At 37.9% G+C, this 25,439-nt stretch overlaps 1 protein-coding gene across 1 annotated transcript in view; it reads right to left on the bottom strand.

Annotated features, from left to right (window-relative positions):
* tnca (tenascin Ca) overlaps positions 1–2,147 on the bottom strand; it is a 51,567-nt gene extending 49,420 nt beyond the window's left edge. The window contains exon 1 of the mRNA XM_072673620.1: positions 1,941–2,147. The gene's annotated coding sequence lies outside the window, so the exon portion shown is untranslated. The remainder of the gene's footprint in view (positions 1–1,940) is intronic.
* Between the last annotated feature and the right edge of the window lie 23,292 nt (positions 2,148–25,439).

Genomic DNA, 25,439 nt, shown 5'->3' with positions numbered 1-25,439 from the left:
ACACACAAACTGGCTGTTTCTCATCCATCCCACAGGCTGACAGTTACATCACAGTGGAGAGTTAGTGAGCAGGAGTTTTCTCTTAAAGAGCCCATGTTACGGAAAAACTACTTTCTCTTTCTATCTTTTCCAAATAACAGTTTCATGGAGTTTGTAAACATTGTTTGCGATACTAAATAAGCTGCAAAAGCAGCCCATTTTATTATTTATTATTATTACAAAAGCAGCCCATTTTATTAATTATTTTTGTGATGTCACAAAAAGCAACATACTTGCATGCTTTAAATGGCAGCTGTCCATCAAAGAACACGTATCTCCAAAATGGTGAATTTACAGGAGAAGGCAAAAATGTTAAAGTAAAATCAGAGTTTAATCTAAGTAATTTAGAGCATTTCTATTGGTCCGTTTATCCAGAACTAGACACAGTGTAAAGAGCAGCGACAGCCTTCAAACAGTGGAGAAAACTAAAAACGGTGTCTAACATGATTCACTGCATCCACGGCAACTGAGTAGCAAAAAGATGAGTGGCAGCGTTAGCGTTCAGTATAGCGTTCAGTATAAATGCTAAAACACAAAATAGCATAGAGCTGTTGTGTGATTGGCTGTACATTCCAACTCAGCAAGAATTCATAGCTGTCCTTTTACAGACTGCCGAAAGCTAAAGAAAACTGAAATGAACAGATTGCTGTAATTCTGGAATCCAGGCACTGAAACAAAGTCGAAGTCATGGCGAAGTCATGCTCTGAAAACAGATGAAAAAAAAAACAAACCAATGTAGATGCGAATTTAGCAACAAAAGCAATTAAAAATCTGGATGAAGCAGTCCACTAAATGGGCCGTACAGTCATAAGATCATTTACTCGATTTAGTGCTCCTACATATGAAGCTTTATCCTCTAAACGTGTGTGACTTGCGCCTCAGTTAGCTGAACGTTCCTGACTAACAGTCATACAACATTAAACGTGGACCATTGGGTCTTTAGTCTTTTGAGTGGATTGCTGTTGAGTCCTTGTTTTACTTCGGGTTTGGCCATGTTCTCTAATAAACGTAGCCGCGTTGCAGAATGTTTTGCCACTCAGTCCGACTAAAGGGGGCGTGTTCCAGTGGGAACGTGATGCCAGTAAATAACCTCTATTAAAAGGGGATCCTTGCAATAAAAAATCCTTTCGTAATGGTGTGCTTACGAAGATTAAAGTACTTTTATATGATTAGATGTTCTAAAAAGAACCCTTAAATTAGTGTAGAACCGTTATAAAGTTCTTTAAATCCACACATCTCGTTTCCAAACATTGTAGCCCACCCATTCTTACTGAAGTTATATGGGGTGTTGCATTGCAGACTGTTTTTGAACAAGGTACAATACAGAGCAGTCATTTAGAACAGAGGTCATTTACATATTTCCATCTTAAAGACACAGTACGATAATCTATATATAAAGCCATGACAACCCAAAGAACAATTGCATGGTTCTTTTCTTGAATATGGTGCTTTATGGAAGCTCTAAAATATGAACCTAAAGCATCCATAAGGATCAATTAAACTCTTGTTCAGTGCTATATATAACTCTTTTGAGTTAGAGTGTAAAGCATAAAGAGAGGTTGGTAAATGTCAAGTAACGAAGAATTCTGACAGTCCATACAGACGTTATATCTGAAGGAAATGAATGAATAAAACATTGACCACAGCCTCTTCAGTACAGAGACAAGCACCAGAAGCAGATTTCAGATGTACAGTCATTTAACCATAGGCATTAGCAGCTGACAAAATCTCTTAATGTAAATCTTTAGATAGATCCCATTTTTGCATTTACAACACACTTGAAACATTTCCTACAGAATCCAAATCTGACTTGAAAGGATGGAGTGAAATCCCCCCCCCCCCCCCCAAAAAAAAAATAACCAAACTTGCTCAGTATTTCAAAAGAAATCAGTGAACCTTACCTGCACCAAGCCCTGCTGCACAGCGCAGCAACCCTGATGTTGAACCAGTAAATCAAATCTGACCAAAGGGAAAATCAGGCAGAACTAGCTTTGTCTGGGTCTGCCCTCCACGTGCCTCTGTTCACTGAGCTATGTCTGTATTCCGCACACCAGAGCGTGCCTTGCCTCTGGGCTGATGTGTGCAAGGCAGAGAGAGACAGAGAGAGAGAGAGCGAGAAAGAAGAAAGGGTGAAAGGAAAAGAGGGGGAGATTTTTGGTCATACCCATGTGTATTACATAGACTGCCCTTATAACGCCCCTTTTTCCTGGTGCTCTCTCGCTCTTTCTCTCTCTCCTTCTCTGCTTTTCTGTCTTATTGTTTCCTACAAGCTGCTGAGCTGTAGCCGTGTACTCAGCTCTGAGTATGGGCATCAGTCTTTCTATTTTTGGGGAAAGAAGATGGAGAGAAAAGATAAGATTTAACTAGACTTAAGTCATTTGGGCTCAACATCGTGACTAAAGAATAGAGTACAGAAGGTAACGAAAAGCTAAAGAACCTCCTAAATGAAGAACCTCCTAAATAAAGAGACGAGAATATATCTGATGTTTTTTAAAGGATCACTCAGGCACCTGCATAAGCCATTCACAGCAACTGACCTAAACCTACATAAATAGGCATATTCCAGCAAGCATCACTTTTCATTCAAGCAGCCCCTTCCGAGGTAAAAAACTGCCTTTGCAGCAAGGCTTAATGCATGTTTATGTAGGGTAATGTTAGTCATCGTGAAAGGCTAGAAGCAAATAGAGCATGGACACCAGAATATTAACCCAATCAAATCAAACCTATTGTCACTGTTATGAAAGAACATTGTATCTTCATTTTTGCGAATTAAATATCAAATTTTATGAAGAACAGACCAAAAGAAATGGTTTATCATGACGTGGAATCAAAATCGTTTCACGTTGACTTGAGCTTTTTCATTTTTCTGTTAAGTTACAATTTTGAAGATACAAAGTTTTGATCCAATCAAATCCAATTTGATTCCAATCCAATCAGACTATACCAATCCGATCTGATCTTTGTGTTTTTATAAATAATACAGCCACACACCTTAAGTAAAATAATGCACAATAATAAACAGCAGTAAAATCACCATCAAACCACAATTTCTATAATCTATAATTCAAAACTGATTTTCTTTGGTAGAAACTTTTTTTAATATTTTATAATCCAATCTGACTGACCTACCTGACCATTCAGCTCCCAGTTCCTTTATTACCCTGCAGTCAAATCACTGGTTCAGAACCAAACAAAGCATTTCCACGATAGTTTGGTTTCTAACCAGACGTAATTCAAGTAAAAGACGGGATGGGAGTAATGTCATATATTTCCAAATTGATATAATGAATTCAGTATCTTTGTCATTGCACAGCTATTTAATGAAAGAGTGAAGATTTAAATCCTCCTCATCTGACACATGAACTAACTAATGCTTTTAACTGCTGTTCTGTGCACAATGTGTTGTTTGCTGCATCACATTTACAGCGAGGCTCTAAGCTAACTCTGCGTTCCATCTTAAATAATGCAGCAGTGATGTTCTGCTGTAGAAATGTACACAGTGTTACTGTATTTAACATTTCCTTTTAAACTGTATTCTTATTAAAAATACTGATTAATTCCACTTATTCACCATACACCACAATTGTTGAGTCTATGGTAATATCATCAACTTTTGTGGAAACCGTTTTTTAAAAACTACTTTTCATTTTATGACAGAAAATACCTATAAAAGTAGAGCTGGACAATATGATGGTAGTTTATTATATTTTTTATATTATATATATTATAGGGGCAGTGGTGGCTCAGCGGTTAGCGCGCCGGGTTATCGATAACAGGGTTGTGGGTTAAATTCCCGGGCTTGGCAAGTTGCCACTGTTGGGCCCATGAGCAAGGCCCTTTACCCTCTCTGCTCCCCGGGCTTTTATTTTGTTATCATGATACACAATATGCTTTTCTAAGCATATCGAAGATGTCATCAATGCTTAAAGAACACTGGTCAACCCGTCACATTTAATTACAAGAGTAATTATACTGGTTTAACTGGATGAAGTGCAACACATTTGGAATACAAAACTGTGTTTAGTACGGGACAAGATCTGAATAGTAGTTTTTAAGAATCTGTCGCTACAGATGCATTTTGTCTGCGATCATGGGTATTGTGATAAATATTGTGTATAGTGAAAATATCTTTAAATACTGTGATACAATATTTTTACCATATTGCCCAGCCCTATACAAATATGTTAAAAAAGTGTTTAACAATTTAGTAATGTTAAATTCAGCTGTGAATTCATTCATTTGAGCATATACATTTAGAACAGGGGTGTCTAATGCATTTTAGGTAACGATCTACATGCAGTCCAATGTCAAGTGGGTAGGAAAAATGGGTCTTATTCCCCAACCGTTCTTCAGAAGAAATGTCTGCTCAAAACCCACTTACACAATTTTGATGAAGATTCTGACATTCAACGTTTTCTTATTTGGGATTTGTTCTGTTTCTGAGGACAGTCAGATCCATCATTATAAGAGCATAGCTGTGAAACATGCTGCTGTTTAAAAACACATCATAAATCTGAGCTTTTTTTGTAAAAAACAAATGTAAGAACACGGCTTATGTGTTTCTCGGAAAACCCTGTCTCTTAGATTTGCTTACAGCTTGACATTCTTAGCTTGATAATGAGGAATTGCAAATCAACACATTTTGGCTAATCTGTGCTCATGGAACATTTACTGTTTTACTAAATGACAGCTTTGATAAAAGCTGACTGCTACCCTGACTGACAGACTAACACTAACTTTCAGCACTACATACAGCCTCTGTCAGAGCTACAATACAGTAATGTGTCCCAATTGACAGTTTCCATGAACAGGGCTGTGTTTTGTGCTTTAAGAATAAATAAAACGTGAAAAGAGAATCAGAATGAGGAAAAGAACTGGGCCTTTTACAACAGTTCTGAAAATGACTAGGCAAACTAATGTGTATGTATTCAGAGCATCTCCTGATTGGTTGGAGTAATCTGTTTTTTTACACAGGCTGCCTGGCCCTTACTACTGGGAAGCAAAGAGGCTCTGCAGTGCCCACCTTACACACTATCTGTGTGCCAGAGTACACCCAGCAGTCTAGAAATGCCCCTGGTTCACAAGAACTTTATGCATTGTGATTGTAAGAACTAAATGCAACTGATAGAAATGGAATGATGACCGTACTGGTTAGGGGACACAGTATTATGGGGTCCTGCTATAGACAAGTTTCAGGCTGGGTGCATGTTACAGATTGAACTGATGAAGTCTGCATAAAAGTATGCAGTGCATTGGAGGAAAGTGTAGAGTACTGGAAAGCCACAGCCTAGGATTAGTTTAGTAATGACTGCATGGTTTATTAGTAATGTTGGTGATGGTGTTGCTCCAGAATGTTGATTGCTTTTTCCTGAGAACTTCATATAAATATACGGCTGAGTGGTTTAGATATCTGCTCTTCATGTTTTTGGAGTAAGAACACAGCAGGAATGTTTTAGGTAATCATCTCAGAAGGGGGTCCAATGACAGCAACCTGTGTCATAGGACAGGCTCTCAATAGTGAGTAGGGCTGCAAGTGGCAATCCAATGGTCCAAGAACCATATTACAAGTATGATTCACCTTTTTAAGTGGTATTATTTACTCTATTGCTGTCATGGTAATATAGACATTGCTTAGAACATCAGAAAAGTACATGCCGAGCTGTAAGGTTGGCTTCACGTTCATGAGACTTCTAGGAGAGTCTACAGGTTTCGGTAGTGGATGCTCTATCGGAGCGGTTTCACGTTCAGAAGGAGATTGCTGTCTGGGTCACCGGTTGGTCGCCACTGGGTTTTGGCGTCCGGTTCCCTGGCACTCTAGTCAAGTAAGTTTATTAGCGCCTGACGAGTGCGGTTTTGGGGTGAGGTTTTGTTTTGCTAGTTTCATTGGTTTCTTTGAGTTCTAGCCTTCCTCCCTTTGTTTGATTTGCCCATTCTCGCTTTGCTCCCGGGCTACGTTCCAGCCTCAGGTAGTCTTCCCAGGTTTAGCCCCAATTCTGTTGTCACCTGTTTGTTTTCTGTTTCTGTTTTTTTGGACCCTGTACTTTGCTGCCTCGTTTTGTTGTGTTTGTTTGTTTGGTTTCATTATTAAAGACTATATTCTTGCATTGCTCTGTCCCTGCGAGTGTTCCCTTGTCTCGCCTAGCCAGCATGACACTGACACATGAACTAACTAATGCTTTTAACTGCTGTTCTGTGCATGATGTGTTGTTTGCTGCATCACATTTACAGCGAGGCCCTAAGCTAACTCTGCGTTCCATCTAAAATACTGATTAATTCCACTTATTCACCATACACCACAATTGTTGAGTCTATGGTAATATCATTAACTTTAGTGGGAACCGTTTTTTAAAAACTAAGTTTTTTTAATTATTTTATGACAGAAAATACCTATGAAAGTAGAGCTGGACAATATGACGGTAGTTTATTATATTTTTTATATTATATATATTATAGGGGCAGTGGTGGCTCAGCGGTTAGCGCGCCGGGTTATCGATAACAGGGTTGTGGGTTAAATTCCCGGGCTTGGCAAGTTGCCACTGTTGGGCCCATGAGCAAGGCCCTTTACCCTCTCTGCTCCCCGGGCTTTTATTTTGTTATCATGATTCACAATATGCTTTTCTAAGCATATCGAGGATGTCATCAATGCTTAAAGAACACTGGTCAACCCGTCACATTTAATTACAAGAGTAATTATACTGGTTTAACTGGATGAAGTGCAACACATTTGGAATACAAAACTGTGTTTAGTACGGGACAAGATCTGAATAGTAGTTTTTAAGAATCTGTCGCTACAGATGCATTTTGTCTGCGATCATGGGTATTGTGATAAATATTGTGTATAGTGAAAATATCTTTAAATACTGTGATACAATATTTTTACCATATTGCCCAGCCCTATACAAATATGTTAAAAAAGTGTTTAACAATTTAGTAATGTTAAATTCAGCTGTGAATTCATTCATTTGAGCATACACATTTAGAACAGGGGTGTCTAATGCATTTTAGGTAACGATCTACATGCAGTCCAATATCAAGTGGGTAGGAAAAATGGGTCTTATTCCCCAACCGTTCTTCAGAAGAAATGTCTGCTCAAAACCCACTTACACAATTCTGATGAAGATTCTGACATTCAACGTTTTCTTATTTGGGATTTGTTCTGTTTCTGAGGACAGTCAGATCCATCATTATAAGAGCATAGCTGTGAAACATGCTGCTGTTTAAAAACACATCATAAATCTGAGCTTTTTTTGTAAAAAACAAATGTAAGAACACGGCTTATGTGTTTCTCGGAAAACCCTGTCTCTTAGATTTGCTTACAGCTTGACATTCTTAGCTTGATAATGAGGAATTGCAAATCAACACATTTTGGCTAATCTGTGCTCATGGAACATTTACTGTTTTACTAAATGACAGCTTTGATAAAAGCTGACTGCTACCCTGACTGACAGACTAACACTAACTTTCAGCACTACATACAGCCTCTGTCAGAGCTACAATACAGTAATGTGTCCCAATTGACAGTTTCCATGAACAGGGCTGTGTTTTGTGCTTTAAGAATAAATAAAACGTGAAAAGAGAATCAGAATGAGGAAAAGAACTGGGCCTTTTACAACAGTTCTGAAAATGACTAGGCAAACTAATGTGTATGTATTCAGAGCATCTCCTGATTGGTTGGAGTAATCTGTTTTTTTACACAGGCTGCCTGGCCCTTACTACTGGGAAGCAAAGAGGCTCTGCAGTGCCCACCTTACACACTATCTGTGTGCCAGAGTACACCCAGCAGTCTAGAAATGCCCCTGGTTCACAAGAACTTAATGAATTGTGATTGTAAGAACTAAACGCAACTGATAGAAATGGAATGATGACCGTACTGGTTAGGGGACACAGTATTATGGGGTCCTGCTATAGACAAGTTTCAGGCTGGGTGCATGTTACAGATTGAACTGATGAAGTCTGCATAAAAGTATGCAGTGCATTGGAGGAAAGTGTAGAGTACTGGAAAGCCACAGCCTAGGATTAGTTTAGTAATGACTGCATGGTTTATTAGTAATGTTGGTGATGGTGTTGCTCCAGAATGTTGATTGCTTTTTCCTGAGAACTTCATATAAATATACGGCTGAGTGGTTTAGATATCTGCTCTTCATGTTTTTGGAGTAAGAACACAGCAGGAATGTTTTAGGTAATCATCTCAGAAGGGGGTCCAATGACAGCAACCTGTGTCATAGGACAGGCTCTCAATAGTGAGTAGGGCTGCAAGTGGCAATCCAATGGTCCAAGAACCATATTACAAGTATGATTCACCTTTTTAAGTGGTATTATTTACTCTATTGCTGTCATGGTAATATAGACATTGCTTAGAACATCAGAAAAGTAGTCCCTGACTAATGCCACATTTGTCACACTAGGTGTGGGGATCTTTTGTTTTATCATGTGCTTTAGTAATGTTGGTCCTTCTGCAGAATGAGTGTACAACATGCATCTATAATAGAGGAAAGCAAGACTTTGGTTTAAATTGGGTGGTTTCTAAAAATTAACACAAGGTCAAAATTATCCATCAAAGTCAAAAATATACTTAGATTATTCATTCATTGGTGCTGAAAGTTCCCAAAAGTCTTTTAACTTGCTTTGACCAAAGCCTCATAACTTCTTGTTAGTGATCATGATTGACTACAGCTATTTGCTGTTCACCAACACACAGTACAGTGGAAAGTAGTTCAGTGCAGATCTGAGAAGGAATTAGCATAGATATACACAAGTCAATCATGTTCTTTAGACGACCTTTAGATTCTAAGATAATCATAAACTCTTGAATGCAAGTACACATTTTTACAAAGGTCTGGAATAAGACCTACTCTGTCACCTTCAATTGAAAGGAAATTGGTTCAGATGGTCAGGAACTACCCAAGAACCACTAAGACACAGGCCTGCCATTAGCAGAAAGCTGCTAAAATATAAATGTCAATATCTGCGTTCCAAAGCCTAGGCTGCAGCCGAGGAAGAGCAGGCTGTTTCATTTCTTTACAGAACTAAATTCTAATTCTAAAAACAAACACTTTTAAACTAACTCTGCTCTGGAGGCTTCATTTTCTGCCATTTTATGTGGTGCTGTTTTGTTTTTTGTTTTTTTTTTTCCGCATTGCATGTGCACAGAGAACTCTGGGTAGTCGAGGGCTAAAGATAAATTAGTGGTGTCAAACTGCTCCAAATGTAGGCTGCATTTCTGGGCTATATACGAAGGGTCCTTCACTTTGGAACAGCCTCCTATGATGTAGTGGCCGAGAAATGCAGCCTACCTCAGCTGCAGCCTAGGCTTTGGAATGCAGCTTATGTCTACAGTAATATTAGTTGGTCTGAGAGGCAAAATATTAGACACCTTCAAGCCTGAAATAAGTTTGCAGCTGAACCACATGGACAAAAAAAGCCTTCTAGAGAAACATTTTATGGATAAATGAGACAAAAAGTTTGAGCGGTTTGGCCACATTGACTAGATGTGTATTTGAAGAAGTAAAGGTGAGTCATTCAACCCCAAGAATACCACACGTTTGCTGCCAGTGGAACTGGTACATTGAAGTGTAAGGACTACTTCAGAATTCATCAGCAAAATCTCAAACCTTCAGCTAGTCGGTCCAAACTAGGAGGGATAATGACCCCATACACAAATTAAAGGTGGTTGTGGAATGGATAAAGCAGGCTGTCATTAGACTTTTGGAATGGCCTTCCCAGAGTCCTGACCTCAAATATGTGGTCTGTACCAGGAAACCCAACAAATTTAATTACACTATAACAATCCAGCCAAGAAGAGTGGTCAAATATTCAACCTGAATTCTGCAAGAGCTTGTTGATGGTTACCAAAACAGTGTGGTCAAGGTATATCTTGTTAAGTGAAATTTAAGCAAATATTAAAAGAAAGAAAAAAACAAGCACCAAATGTGTGCTGTTTTTTTATTAAATATGTTGAAAACTTATATTAATGTTGATAATGAATGTATTTAAACTTCCAACCATGACTGAACATTGACCAATTCAGAACCAAATACTGTAAAGCCCCTCAGTTCTGTATCTCAGCACTCTCCTCAGTTGGTGATGTCAATTAGGTAGGTGATGCTCTCCTGCTTTCTCAGTTGGCAAACAGATGCGTCTATTTCGGGAAACAGTGTCTCTACATTGCTTGAGACATAGTTACAGCACAGCATAGCATGCCTACAGCTGAGCATGACCAACTCCTATTCTGGCATAATTGCCTATACATTCCAACGTTCATCAGCTACACAGATTGCAGAATTTCAATGCTCATTTGCTCCATAGTTTACTATTGTATTTTACTGTTTAAAAGGTTTCGTTATTTGATTTTAGGTGATAAGAAATGTTACATTTTATTAAGAAAGGTTTAGAATATATGTATTGTATGTTTGTATGTTTATTTATTACAAGAAATGTACTAGTGGTGTGTTCTGTTTACATGTTTATTGACTTATCACATGCTAATGCTAAAGTCTATTTTAATTTGCTTTGGCCTTTTGTAATTATAATGCTCAAACCTATAGTATTGATATTTAACCTGCAAGTTAGTCTACTTACATTGTCTCCATATTTAGAAGCAAACATTTCTGACAGTTCATGAAGGAAATTTAATAATAAACTAGGCCGCAGTGATTGATGTTTTGCAGTCTTTCTTGATGATCTAATAATAATACAAGCAATGGTTTGAAAAAATACATTTAGCAAACTTTAGCCAACAGTAGAAAAACAAGCTATAAGATTTGGAAAAATAAATGGCACCCTGGGCGCACTAGTGTAAATTCATAGTATGGCAGACAGTGCCAGTGTTGTCATACTGTTGAAACTCCACAGTGTATAGTTCCAAACCTGTTAAATGTTAAACCTGCTGATGTTTTTTTTTTTTTCAATTGTTGAGTCATCCTTATAAACCCACTTGCAAGGTAGATAAAAAGCACAGCATGATGAAATGTTCAACTTGGAAATGCAAACACTGAGATTTCGCATGATAATATCAGCTGGTATTGAGGGCCTGTGAGGTTGCCAATTTCAGCATAAATCCTGCATGATAAACCAGCATTATGCAGTGAGTTGTTTTTCAGATGTAAAGAAAACCCATCATTTTAGAGGCAGATTTACTAAGCAGAGCACAAAAACCTGCACAGCATGCTTACATTTAGCGAGCATAGATAGCTGTAGATTGCTGGTGATTTATTATGACCTGTTGTTTAAATGATGTCATCTGCAAATTGGTGAAATTGAAAAGCAGAGGCAGTGAAATACAGAATAGATCCACTCACAGCATGTTTCCTAAAGCGGCTCACAGGGGGAGATAGAGAAAGCAAAGAACACATTTCTGCTGTTTATATAGCCTATAGTACTAATCTTAACAATGCAGATTTTTAATGTTGTAATTTTGAAATCAAGAAAATGAATGAATTTATTTTTACTGCAATTCTGTTTCGTACAGAATATTTTATACATGTCTCTGCAACCAAATTAGTTGCAATCATGAATTCCCCAGTGATTCAAAACTGGAATAATGGTGGATAAGCTTATTTAGGGTGATAAAAAGACAAATTTTATGGTTTTATGGTTAAATGAGACAGAATTTGAGTTGTTTGGCCACATTGACTATGTATATTTAGAGAAGTTAAAGATTCATTCATCAGTCATTCTGTCATTCATCCTCAAGAACACCGCCGTTTGCTGCCAGTGGAACTGGTACATTGCACAAAGTGGATGGACTACCTCAAAATTCATCAGCATGAGCTCAAACCATTTGCTAGACCTTGAAACCTGGACACCATTGGGTGTTTGGGGGGATAATAACCCCCAAACACACATAAAAGGTGCTTGTAGAATGGATAAAGCAGGCTATCATTAGGCCTTCCCAAAGTCCTGACCTCAAATATTTGGACTGTGCTTAAAAGTTGTGTCCATGGAACCCAACTAATTTAATTACACTCTACCAATCCTGCCAAGAAGAGTGGTCAAATATTCAACCAGAATGTGGTCAGGGCACATCTTGTTAAGGGACATTTAACCAATTATTAAGTGTGCTTGCTGTATGTATATTGTTTGTGCCTGTATGAATAATGTTATCCATATTTTGATTTGAGAACCCTCCCCTAAAAAAGCTCAATATTACTATGAATATTACTAATAATGTCAATAATGAATGTATGTAAACTTCCAAACACGAAGTAACATTGATTAATTCAGACCCAAATACTGTTACGCCCCTCAGTTCTGTCTCTCAGCACCCTCCTCAGTTGGTGATGTCAATTAGGTAGGAGATGCTCCCCTCAATAATAGAATATACGACAAGGCAATGTATCGCTAAGAAAATAATGACTTAGCAAAAGTACCATAAGAATCGGTTCTAGTTATCATGATTCGTAGCCATTTTTGTCAACTAAGCTGTACTCTGAGTGCATTAAGTGATGTCGGAAGCAATTTGTTGAATTTGAAATATCCACCCAGTCATGCTCAGGTAGGGCTCACATGGGTGGAATGTGGGCTAGGTGGATTCTAGGTAGGCATGGGCTCTGGATGGGTTAGTACATAATTTTGGGCTTCCCAAATGGGCCCCATTGGCACCTTAATCTTACATGGGTCTCATCTAGGCCCAATGTGCAGTGTACAGCCCAGGTGGGGTCCATGCTTAACCCCTTCTGGTTCCATCATTGACCATAGGGGACATCAATGTGTGAGGCCAACACTGAACCTGAGGACAAAACTTTCTAGTTCCCAGTTGGGCTACCGATACAGGCCCAACCTGGACATGTCAGATGGGAATATATCTTAATTAATTATTGGGATTAAGGCTCTTGCTATAATTCTGACCACATTTATGAAAATGAAGCAAAAACATGAAAAATCTGTCGATTCAATACATAAATGGGCATCAGGGAATAATGCCTTTCTGGGTATGTTTTTTAGAACTGAAGGGTTTTGTTGCCAAATTGTTCTACTTACTAAGCATCTTTAGTGCTAGGACTCCTAATAATAATAATTACCATTAGGTAACAACAGAGCCCGCATATTCATATCATCATTTCAACCTTTAGTCTGTTCTCCAGAGCCTTATTCTCTAGACACAAAACAGATCAGCACTGTCACTTTGGACATAAACATGAACAAATATGGGATTCTAGGCACTGGTACCTTCCATTTGGGTCAGACACTCAGAGCCTGCCAACTCACAGCCCTCCACATGGATTTCTCTAGGCTTTGCCGTCACAATCCCTAAAAGACACACGTAAGAACCATTTGTCTGCTGTGAATGGCTGTGACTCAAAAAACTTGACCTACTGTGCTGTTGTTTTCCATTCGGAAAATTCAGGTTGAGATCATGTTCTGAATCATCTTCTGCATCACGTTGACAAAACTGAACATGTTTCAATACCAGTTTGGTACATAGGGCTCTAGCCTCATGCTAATATGTTAGCCTTAGGTTAAAAGGAAGAAAGTTAGTTTATAGCTCGAGCATTAGATCGGGGCATTATAAGGCAAGTCATCATTTTGTAGTTGGTGCCATGTTGTTATAGCCATATTTGCCACTCTAAGGTCTAAGCTGGATTTTCACTGGCAGGAATAAAGAAAAAGTCAAGAAATATGTTCAGAACCCTATATGTTCTGTTCTGTGTACATATTTCTGCTGTATATCACTGGATCCTCTGGATTACGAGATCATGTAACAGTTGCTGCATGCAAGCTAATGCTACTGTGCATTAGTTAGACATCAGTAAGGCTATAGCACTCATATCAGTTTGTGGTTTGTCATCCTTCAAGTTTTAAAAGAGGTAGAAACCACCTTCAGTCTGGTCATGTTCAGCAGTGTTGCCTGAGGGCAGGTCAGCTGGTAGGGCTCGGCAAAGCAAGCTAAGAAGTCAAGCTCTGTCGGGTTATAGTGAGTCTTAGATGAAGAACAGAGAACTCCATCATATCCTACGTCATTTCTCTGCTGAAAAATTCAGCTCAACCCCAGCTTCTGCTGGTAGCGATATCAGATGATCTTAGCTGGTCCTTGATGTGGGTAAAATATGGTTAAAAAGCTGATCTTCAGGTGAAAACATACTCTGCTGGTAAGCAAGCTGGTAGAGCAGCATATGATTTCATTTGAGTTTAATGGTTTAGCTGGTCTGTTACTGTGACCAAACGTCACTCGTTTGAGGGTGAATCTGAAATGGCTTCATGCTCCCTATGTAGTGCACTACTACATCCTAAATGACAAATTGTTTTTTTAATCAAAAGCTGATTTGAGTGAAATACTACATGAAAAGATCATGCACCTTATACATGGGGTTCCACAGAGGGCCAAACTCATTCTATTTACCCCTGTTCCAATCACCCACTACATTACAACCCTTTTACAGGGGTAATCGACTAGCCACTTCAGGATACTCAGTGCTTTGCTGTGTTAAGCACACCATCCACCATCCTATACCTTCAGTCACACACTGCCCTTCCCCACCCTACCTCAGCTCTTCTTAGCTCACAACCTCTGACTAGATCTCTCAGCTACTTCTGACAATTCCTTCATGGCTGCCCTTAGCAAATATCCCCTAAATCCGAATTCTACCAGCAATGACGTGACAGACTTTTAAGTAAATATAGCAGAATTAACACAGGGAGTGTGTAAAAGATAATTATTACTTTGTTAGAGGTATGTGGTGAAGATGAGGGAGGCCTTCAGTCTAGAGACAGTTACTGGTGGGGTGGGGATATAATCATCCAACATCCTGACCTCACTAATGTTCCTGTCAAATCCTCACTGCTATGCTCCAGAATCAGTTACCCCAACAAAAGCAGGATACACTCTTAGTTTTGAAAGATACAATAAACAAGCAGGTGTCCTAATACTTTTGTATGTGTATAGTTGTCATAAAAGCTTGGACATCAGCTTGGTTTAGGCTGAAGGGCGAAGTTTATGAAACCCAAGGTTAGGGCTATTCACATGACACTGAAAGAGGGAATTCCGATGAGGTTCATGTAGACATTGAGAAGTACCAATTATTCATAAGGACTACATTCATATTGTGTGTCCCCAACACTAGCAGTAACCTAATTAAAATGAATTGCTTCATAATCATTTAGGGTTCTTAAGGTAATAATCACCACTTCCTTGCTTGCAGCTGCAAGACAGAGGTCAAAAGATTCCATTAAAACAAAACTGCGCAGGCATTGTGGGAGAAGATACTCACCTATTTCTGCATGTCTCTAGTATGTTCAAATAAGCTAAGTTGTATGTTGTTATAACAATAAATGTATAATACATTTACATACCTTGGATTCAAGTATGTTATTTAGATTGAGATTCACCATTCAAGCATTAGATAGCACAGTACCTTAAAATAACAGCATAATCATTGTGATGTTCCAGTGACTTATGTAATAAGGAGAATAGTGTCTCTATAGTTGCCACTCCACCCCATAAATAGCTGCACTATTTATAATCCAAGTAATAATATATATATAATATAATATATAATCCAATTTGTTTAACCCCTTAATACTCCAAGGCACACTAATGTATATTATTAATTAGGGTCTATTATTCAGTAACTACAGGGACATCTGTTCAAACTGGTGTGGCTATTCTTTGGTAATAGAATTTTTGGCTAGCTGCCTGTGGGCCTCTTAAAAGGGGTTAAAATCCTGTAATATTACTCTACCACCTCTGCTCACATGCTTCTTTCGCTTTCAGTGATGGTTCTATATTTCTCAGCTCATCCAGAAATGCATATAAAATCTCCATGCTGCTTGCTGGTTTGATTCTGTGGCTGCACCCAAATAGCTTTTTCCTATCTGTTTATTCTTGGGGCCCTGAGGAGCCAGATGAACTTAATTAGGTATTTAAAGCAGTAATACATGTAGGGGTGTTCTAACATTTCCTCACAAAAAGAAACGCAAATGATTTGAAAGACATTTCTTCAGTTTTATGAGTTTAGTTATATTACCGCCATCTCTAAATATTGTTAAAATGAAGATGAAATGTTTGAATGCTAGGTTTTTCATCTAGTGTCCTAAATTTTGCACTCTGTATGTCAGATGGTAAGGGAACCCTCAGTTCTTGTAGTCAACAAAAGCTGTCGCATCTAGGCTGAACCAACAGAAGGGCTATGATCTGTGGTCTATGACCCAACAGCTTATTGGACCTACATGCAGTTTCCTCAAGTCTTGCTGTAGCATGCTTAATTAAACAGGACCCATGACATCAGCTAAACAGATCCTCTATTGCATTTAACATTCCAGATAAGAACCTCATAGCTAGCAACGAAGTGCTGGGTCCAATCTGGGAGGGGAATAAATTAAGCCCTGAACTTGTTGAAGGGTAAGTGTGGAAAGCAGTGTATCCAAGGCAAAAGCAGTGTGTGATTGTTGTATTTGAAAAGCAAGTAAAGACTGCATCATTGTTTATTGTAGTTCAACAATGTGCTCTGGCCAATCTGAGCCTGCTGTTGACTTTTCCCACCACATTAATATCGCTGCCTCCCCAGATGTTCCACACAGTCTGGCTAAACATGTGGTGGATGACCAAACACCAGACCAAACAAGGCTCAGGATGTCAGGCATAAACAGCAACAACATCAACAGAGGAATTAGTAACCGAAAATGAAGTAAAGAAGTAGTCACCAAATAGAGATGATTCACTTTGTTTCATGCCTGCTCTCACTCAGCTTGATTTATACTAGAGGTTGGAAACAGGGGAACAACAGCTGGAGACACACACCCCCCTTAAACCCCATCCTTTCCCAACGCTTGTGGAAAATAGACTGAAGCAAAAGGGTCTCATTACTTTCTCAGCGCTATCTTTGTAAGCTGAGCCAGTGTGTAGTTTATGATTTCATTTGAAGTTCGGTGGTGAACTGCTTTGAAACGATGATACATATATATATACTGTTATACTGTTATATATTCTATATATATATATATATATATATATATATATATATATGATTATATACATACTGTTTAGGAAGCATTCCAAAACGATTCCCTAAACAAGTAAAAAAGTGCAAAAACATTTAAAAAAGCAGAGATTATCATTTTTTTTACATTTTCAGTTACGTTTTCTGTATGTCAAAAATTTACTGTTCTATATAAAAATCTTTTACTTTTAAATATGCTAATTGTTAGAATACTAAAACAAAAACAAAGTCATTTTACATTTTTTTTAGGCCCCTGAGAACCTAAATCTGAGTTTTCTCTCTAATTAAGTTCATCTGGCTCCTCAGGCCCCCCAGAGTAAATGTACAAAGAAGATTTGGTCTGCCATTGATAGAGAGCTGTCAGTCAAGCACATTCTTTCTATTTAAACTTTGCTAAGTGTATACTATAACTTAACACCCAGGTTTAGTATTATACAAAACATGTTCCCATGGCCTTTAAATAAACTGTCAGAAATGTTACCAAAATAATTCATACACATTGATAAATGGTCAAAATAAAAGCATTTACTTTCTCAACATGTAGGTTAACTGTACATTCGCAGTAGCGGTGTAACGGATCATGGATAGAAGTTATGGATCATCACCACCGAAATCGTGATTTGATCTGGGCCCAGTTTCTTGCCCTGGAATGTGTTCACACTGGAAGTTGAGGAAACAGTTGATTGTCCATGTAGGGTCACACCTACCAAGGATTACAAGATCTAGATTTGAAGACATTTGCTTAGCACCACTAATTTACATTATATAAGCCTATATATTATATTATTATTATATTAGCCACAAAATAATGGATGCATATTAAAGCTGGTAAGGATTTCACTCAGTGTGAAAGACAACAAACTCTAAGCTGTGCCAGGGCTTCCCTTAAACACCTTTGCTCAACCACAAAGCAGTTCATTATGAACATTACAGCTCCTTTAGAAATAAGAACAGGGTTCGCATATTACCTCTATTAAATGGAGGTAGGCCAAACTGATACACCACCCAATAAGAAAGACTACATCTCAGCTTATTTGACATCATGACAGTGATTATGTAACTACTCAAAAGCGACCAACCAACCAACCAAACCAAAGCATTTCATTGCATAAAATCAAAATGACAAAACTGCTACATACAAAGGCAAACCAAATGCACACATGCACAATGCTTTAAAATCATAAAAAAAATAGATTATGTTATAAGTAGCACAAAATGTTAATAAATAAATAAAGAATACTTTTTAGGCCATGGTTAGTTTTGTTAAAATTGCCATCTAAAATTTGCTTTTCATTTCCTATACTTTTTTATTTGTAAAAAAGGGGGAATAGTTTAAATGTACTGTGTGTACTCCAGTCCTCCATGCAGATCTGTATGATTGATGAGAGAAGACCCTTTTTTCCCTGTGGAAATGCGCAGCAGCTTACGTCAGTCACATGCTGCACAGACAGGTGCGGGGTTGGGTGAAGTGGAATGTAAATAGGACGTTCTGATGATGAATTAGTATATGCTCGACCAATCATATTACTCATTGGTTTAAACAGCTGTGCTAAGCCCAGTGGCTAAACATGAAAATGGATCGTTTGAGGCAGTGCCAAGGGCTCTTGAAGACAGCGGAGACTGAGGTGTAAAACTGACACGAGCGAATGCGTGTCTAATTCTCCTCCATTACTCTGTTGAAACACAGCACATTAAGTAGAAACAAGTTATAAATCAGAAATCAGTCAGCTCGCTACATCAGCTCACTTTTTTAAAGTGAAATCTCCTATTATATCTCATATGATAAACACACATTAGTGAGAAATATGATCATGACAACACTTTGCACCTGTACATGTTTTTAAATGGTAGGCCTACTGTGTATAAAACTGTGAATACTTTACATTAAACCTTTTTAGAATTGTTGCACCTGGAAGATGTCTTTATGTGGTTTAGCTGCTGTATTCTTAATGACCCAGAACACCACTCATGAACATGTTCAGTAAAGCAACACTTAAACTTACATATGGACTCATGGTCCAGATTACCACCTATATTAATATGTACAAATAAACATAAGTAAAAAAAGAAAATAAGTGAGATATCATTTGAGATACAATCTCAGATTACTCAACTAACCTAACTTTGAATGTATTTAATATTTTTATTAGTATAATTTGCAGTTTAGATTTTTGTTATGTCTTCAAGTTATGTTGTTTATGAGCTAATCAATTATTAATATTTTTTTTTTATTTAAATGTTACATTTAATTTTTTTTATGTTGCATTATTTCCCAATGTATGTGTTTTTTGCCTGCATTACATCAGAGGAAAGATTTCTGATGAGTAGATTGAATCTACTTGAGCCATCTGAACATGACATTCAATGGAAGGAATTACAGTAGAAAATACGGAAATACAAATAAACCACTGTTGCCAGTAAAACTTCCTCATTTTATTTTTGTTTCAACATTCTTAAAGCCTGTCTGTTTTCCAGATAAAAGAACATAAACATGCACCTTTCAAAATCTAGAAATAATATTAATTAATAAATAATAATAATAATAATAATAATTTTTATTAATAAAGTACTTCCTACAAGTTTTTGACTTGCTGCAGTCTCTTAATGTTTAAGAAACTCTTCACAAACATTGAATCACTCACACAATTGTTGGAAGTACAAACCTGCAGGTCCTACTTTTAAGGCATATTTTTTCGAATTTTATTTACTGTATATTGTCAATGTATTTGCATTACTCAAGTTATACTGTTCATATGTGTAATAAAAATAGTACTGTAATTCAATTGAATGTGTGCAATAACTCTGGTGAAATAATTTTCCATATTTATTATCACAGTTAATACCACTATACCACTTTACTAAATTAATATAATTTATATATATTTACATTTCAAGTTTCTCAATATTTTTTTTCTCTTTGTTCTAAATTTATTTTATAGAGTGTTTATATCAATAAAGTATTTCTTATTATCTCATGCCCTTTGTTTTATAACCTAACAGTGTTCAGTAAACTCTTATAGCAATTGTAATCACTTAAATTCATCCGATAAACAGTAGCTGTTTGACAAAACAGCTATGAAAAGGAATGAAGTTGGCATGTGATGGTTGACCAGACTGTTAAACGTTATGAGTGCTGTTCTGCTTCCATGTCAGTGATTTCCGTTTTAGCCTGCTACTCCAGATCACTATTTTGCACATTAGCATAATATTCGTCCCATATTCAAGCAGGTACTGGTTCCATTGCTAATCTGGTGGACACTGGCCATTGCTATTATAGAGAACACTGGTAGGCTAGTTTGTTTTAGCACTCGCAAAACTGAGGAGCTTCACTTGACCACTTAATTTGCTTAATTTACTTTACAACGCAAAATCTATCGTTGTCATACAGGATGACACCTGACCCCAGTAAGTTGCTTTAATATGGAAAACGCTTTTTAAAATGTCGGGTAACACTGGAGATTAACTGTGCTTGGCAGGACACGGTCCTGGGGCTGGTTCACAGTTTGTGCAGTCGGTTTTGCCAAGGGTCAGAAGACCTGTTGTAACAGTCATCTGCTTTTGATAACTGTAATGGTTTAAAAATGAGGGAAACTCACAGGCTTGCCTTTAAGTGTAAATCTCAAAGCACTATTGACAAAGTGTTTAATGTGTTAACCCCATAGCAGCCTGTGGGATGCCGGTGGGCCAAAGGTGTTATTACAAACTTCTATTACCAAAGAATAGCCCCACCAGTTCATTTTCTAGTTCAGACATCCCTACAGTTATTACATAATATACCTTAGTGTGTAATAAGCCATTCTGCATCAAGGGTATTTACCAGTGCATTTACAATTCGTCAGCCAGTGATATACCATTACATAGACAAAGAACCCTGGATTTTAAAGCCCCTTACCCATCTTATTCCACAAAGTTGTCCGAAAAAATCCAGAAGGGAAAAAATAATCAGCAAAATACGCTAAAGAAAGAAAGAAAACAAAGACTGTGAAGATGAGAGTGAAAATAAATACCAGTGATTTGTTCTCTATTGGTATTTTATATATGTGGAGAATTCATATTTTAATTATGGCTGTTATTTTGTTTTAAATGCTTTGCACACTGGTATAATCTCTGGTATGATCTTTGCCATATGCACAAAGTACAATACAATACACCTCAGCAATATAACACAGCATCAGTACAGTACAGTAACAACTACTAAACAGGACTAAACACAAGACAGGTCAACATCCCCTACTGCATACAATACATACACTTCACAGCAGCAACCTGAGGTTTCCCCCTCCTTTGTGCTTTGTACTACCACATATAGGTACACTGTATGTCCAATGCTCAACCATGTTTGTAGGCACCCCTTCTAATGAATGCATTTACCTACTGTACGTACATACATAATTTTGACACCATGCTTAATGTCAGGTGTGGGCTAGATGGGTATAAAGCCCCCCAGCACTGAGCTGTGGAGCAGTAGAACTGTGTTCTCTGGAATGATGGTGCCCCATCCAGTACTTGAGTTGGGGATGAGGTGGGGATCATCCAACATCCTCATTTCACTAATGTCTTTGTCCCTGAATGTAATCAGATCCTCACAGAAATGCTCCAAAATTGGTTACTCCAACAGAAGCTGGATACACTCCTTTTCATATTCTTAATTTTGTAAGAGACAGTGAACAAGCAGGTGTCCCAATACTTTTGTCTGTGCAGTGTACAACTGAAGTGGGAATGCATAGTTGACAGTAAAAGCTTGGTAAAGCCTTCCCTGGGCAGTTCCCTTGATTTTAGAAGACAATGAACAAACAGGTGTCCCGATACTTGCAACCACCAAAACCTACAGTATATTTAGTATATATCCATAAGTCTAGAGAAAAAACAGAGAATATTCATTTTGCTAATCTTCATTAAGAAATAACTTTAAAAAAAAATCACAGCCTTTATTTTTCATTCGAACTAGTTCATGATCAGGCTTACAGTGCTACAGGAAGACGAGTGCTAAGCTATATGTAATTCTGGTGAAACCACACATTTCACACACATTTTTTTAAATATACATTGTCAAATCTCATCTTTCACAGTAACCTGCAAATATCTTTTTTGTTCCAGTTAAAGCCATTATGTACTTAATGTACTTAATGAATAATGTACATAATTATGTAATTATCATTTTTTAGAAGCAAAACAATATATTTAACAAAATATTCAACATGCTACATAGTAGCCCAATAAATAAATGATATCTATCAGTATTTCTTTTCTGTTCTTTGTGCACCCTGCTGCTTTTGAACTCCTATGTCTTTGCCAACTTAAAAGCATGTTACAGTGCTGTTCTTCCAACAAAAGCTGTTCCTAATGGCATCACTGACATTGTTACCCTTCAAAGAAACATGAACATTCACACAAGCAACTACACAAACACAGCTTAGGTGCTCTGAAAATATCATTTTTATGTGTATCCAAAATAGCTTAAGGAGATATTTCTGAGGACATTTGCTAATCTACTTGCATAAGCAAAGGGAAAGCCAAAAGAGAATAAGTAGACAAAGCCTGGTACCGATACACAGAATAGGGGACCCTTAACAACCGGGCAAGACCTAGTAGGACTACCAAAACTGTCGCCATCAGATTAAAAGCACTTAAAGATTTCATTTAAGAGAGAGGAGAAAATCTAGCAAGAAAATCTTAAAATCTGAAAAAGTACACAGGTGTTTCTGTCCCTCCTTCCACTGTAAGAAAATTATTCACTGCTGTGGTTCTATAAGGACATGAATCTGATCAATAAGCTGTGTTCTTGTTGTTAAAAGTGCTATATAAATAACATTGAATTGAAATTCTTGTTGTTTGACTGGATATTTAATGGAATTAAATGGGGGATTTGTGTCTTTTGCATTTACACTGTAATTCTATATTTTATTCTTCCACCTTCTGAGATGTAAGTGCAGACCTGCATGTCCTGGAATGGCTCAGATGGGGAGGCAATCTCCGAGAACATTTGGGCTGGAGTTCGGGACAGCTTCAGAGTTGAACCACGAAGCTAAAAGCTTTCATTTGTTACATTCATTCATCTTCTCCATCCAGTCATCCATCCATCTTCTTATATGGCCTGGGTTGTGGTTGGGCCTAGAGCTTACCCGGAATCATTAGGTGCAAGTCAGAAATACTCCTGGACATGGGGCCAGTCCATCGCTGAAGCTAAAGCTGTGCAGCACAAACACTACCTGTGGCGCCACCGTGACGCCAAATGTGAGAAAATGTGTTCCGTTGTTCCACGTTATTCCCAACTGTACGTTGCCAGACCAGTTGCTGGAAAATCGGAATGACTGACAATGCATAAAGTATTTCACAGTTAAACAAAGTGATCTTCAAAAGTCAACATGTTAACAGTCAGTTGGATTAACAGTGTTTACTGATGCCGCTTCATTCATATTTAGATCGGACTGTCATCTACAGAACACCTCTCTGAGAAGTATGCTCGGAGGAACAGCGCTGTGCACTCAGAACAGCACACAGCAGTAAACATATCACATTCCCCTTAATGTATATTTCAAGGTCCCGTCTGGTGATTATATGTTGTCTCATATGTTTTGAAATGTTTCCAAGTATTTTCACTTTAGTGAATATTCCCATATGTAATCATATTACAGCTATAACTGCGAGTAGTTCATTATTGAAAGCCACTTACAGAACCTTTGTTTAAATGGAAAAGGACTTTGTGCTTCCAAAGAAGACCAGGCTGCTTGTGAAGAGCCAAGAGTCTGTCGTTTCTCATGGTTCACAGCTGCTTCACAGTCTAAACATTATGATTTAGAGAGACACTTTTGTTTGGCTACTGTAATTCAAATTCTTTTTTACATATTCATAACAATGCACACGACGTGGGGAGTTGGGGGGGGGGGGGTGGATTGAATGCTGAATAAGATCTGGTTGGACTTCCAGGAAAGTGTTGAAGTATAAATATAAGTTCCTTTTCTAAGGAAGAGCATAAGTGTCTGTGCAATGGAGCAAGTGGAGCATGTGAACCCCCACTTTTATTACAGGGGGAGCAAATAGATGCTTATCCCCTCGCCTTTTTGTATAGACTTACTCTATGAGCAGTTTGTATTTTTGTGTACATTTATCAATTATTGTGAGAAGGAAAGGACTGGAAACGCCTTAGACTCAGCTGCCCCGTTTAATCCGGAACGTTGAAGAACAGCATCTCAACAAAGTCCTTATAGGCAAGTCACTTGTTTACTTGGTGGCCCTCATTGCGACACTGTCGGGCAGTTATTTCCAGTCACACATGACCAGGCATCTATTTGAATGGGGTGAGACCAAAAACTGTAGCTCAAATTACTGTTTTAGAAGCATATTTTAAATCACTGATCAAATTTGACAGAAAATTCATGAACATGCACAGCTTGCACAGTTCTCCACAGCAGGTGTGGGTGGAGGTTGCTCCATTCCAAGTCAAGTCAAGTCAAGTGGGTTTTATTGTCATTTCAAATACATACAGAGTACACAGTGAAACAAAACAACGTTCCTCCAGGACCATGGTGCAACATAGACACAGTGCATACTGAACACAAGTGCAACACAATACAAGTGAGGACAGACAACACAACACAGTACAGACAGAGAATAATAAATAATTGAGGGTAGTGTGCAAGCTTATTCTCACTTTTCGTTAAAAGATGGGACTTTCTGTCTTTCTGTTAACAGACAGCATGTTGAGCCTTACTGGAACTCCTATTCATAGTTTAACCAGCGGTCGCTCTCCCCATTTATAACGCCCTTGCTTTCAACAGGGGGCCGAGGAGTAAACTCATTTAGAAACCCTTTCCCGCCAGACTGAGGAGAACCAGTTTTCATACTGTTTAATATACAAATTGTTAGTACTTTGGGGTGCAGATCAATTAAATGGTAGGGATTTCTCCACATGTACCCATTTCCCATTTATAATGTAATGTGGCTTTACTGTCTTTTAAACTTGTACAGTCCAATGAATTCTCTTTTCCTATCCCAGCTTAGAACGCTGGGGTCAAAGCACAGGGTCAGCCATGATACAGCACCCCTACAGCAGAGAAGGTTAAGGATGTTAATCAAGAACCCAACAGTGGCAGCTTTAGCAACCCTGTGATCATGGCTAACCTTATCAGAGCAACCGTTGCTATATTGCTTTCAGTTGATAAATATAGTTTTAGGAGTTTTGTGTACTTCCTGGCCGAGGAATCCAATTCCAGTGTGCCATAGGAAAGATACGCTACACTAATCCCTGTAGTCTGTAGTTTTCACAGCATTACTACTGTTAATGAACAAATTCTTACTGTAGAACCTAAACACAGCATGTTACTGTAGATCTGTAAAGCATCATGGTCAAAATTTAGTGGAGGGAGAGTTCTAGTTTGAACAATAATCCGTCTTTGCTAACAGTACTTTTCCATTATAGCAGTTCAAGTGAAATGTGCAGTAAGTAATGTGCATAAATATTATGCA

This window comes from Salminus brasiliensis, chromosome 1 (assembly GCF_030463535.1).
Source record: "Salminus brasiliensis chromosome 1, fSalBra1.hap2, whole genome shotgun sequence".
In the NCBI taxonomy this organism is placed as follows: Eukaryota; Metazoa; Chordata; class Actinopteri; order Characiformes; family Bryconidae; genus Salminus; species Salminus brasiliensis.
The sequence above is the reverse complement of the archived record's forward strand: the minus strand, read 5'-3'. Positions and strand labels throughout refer to the sequence as shown.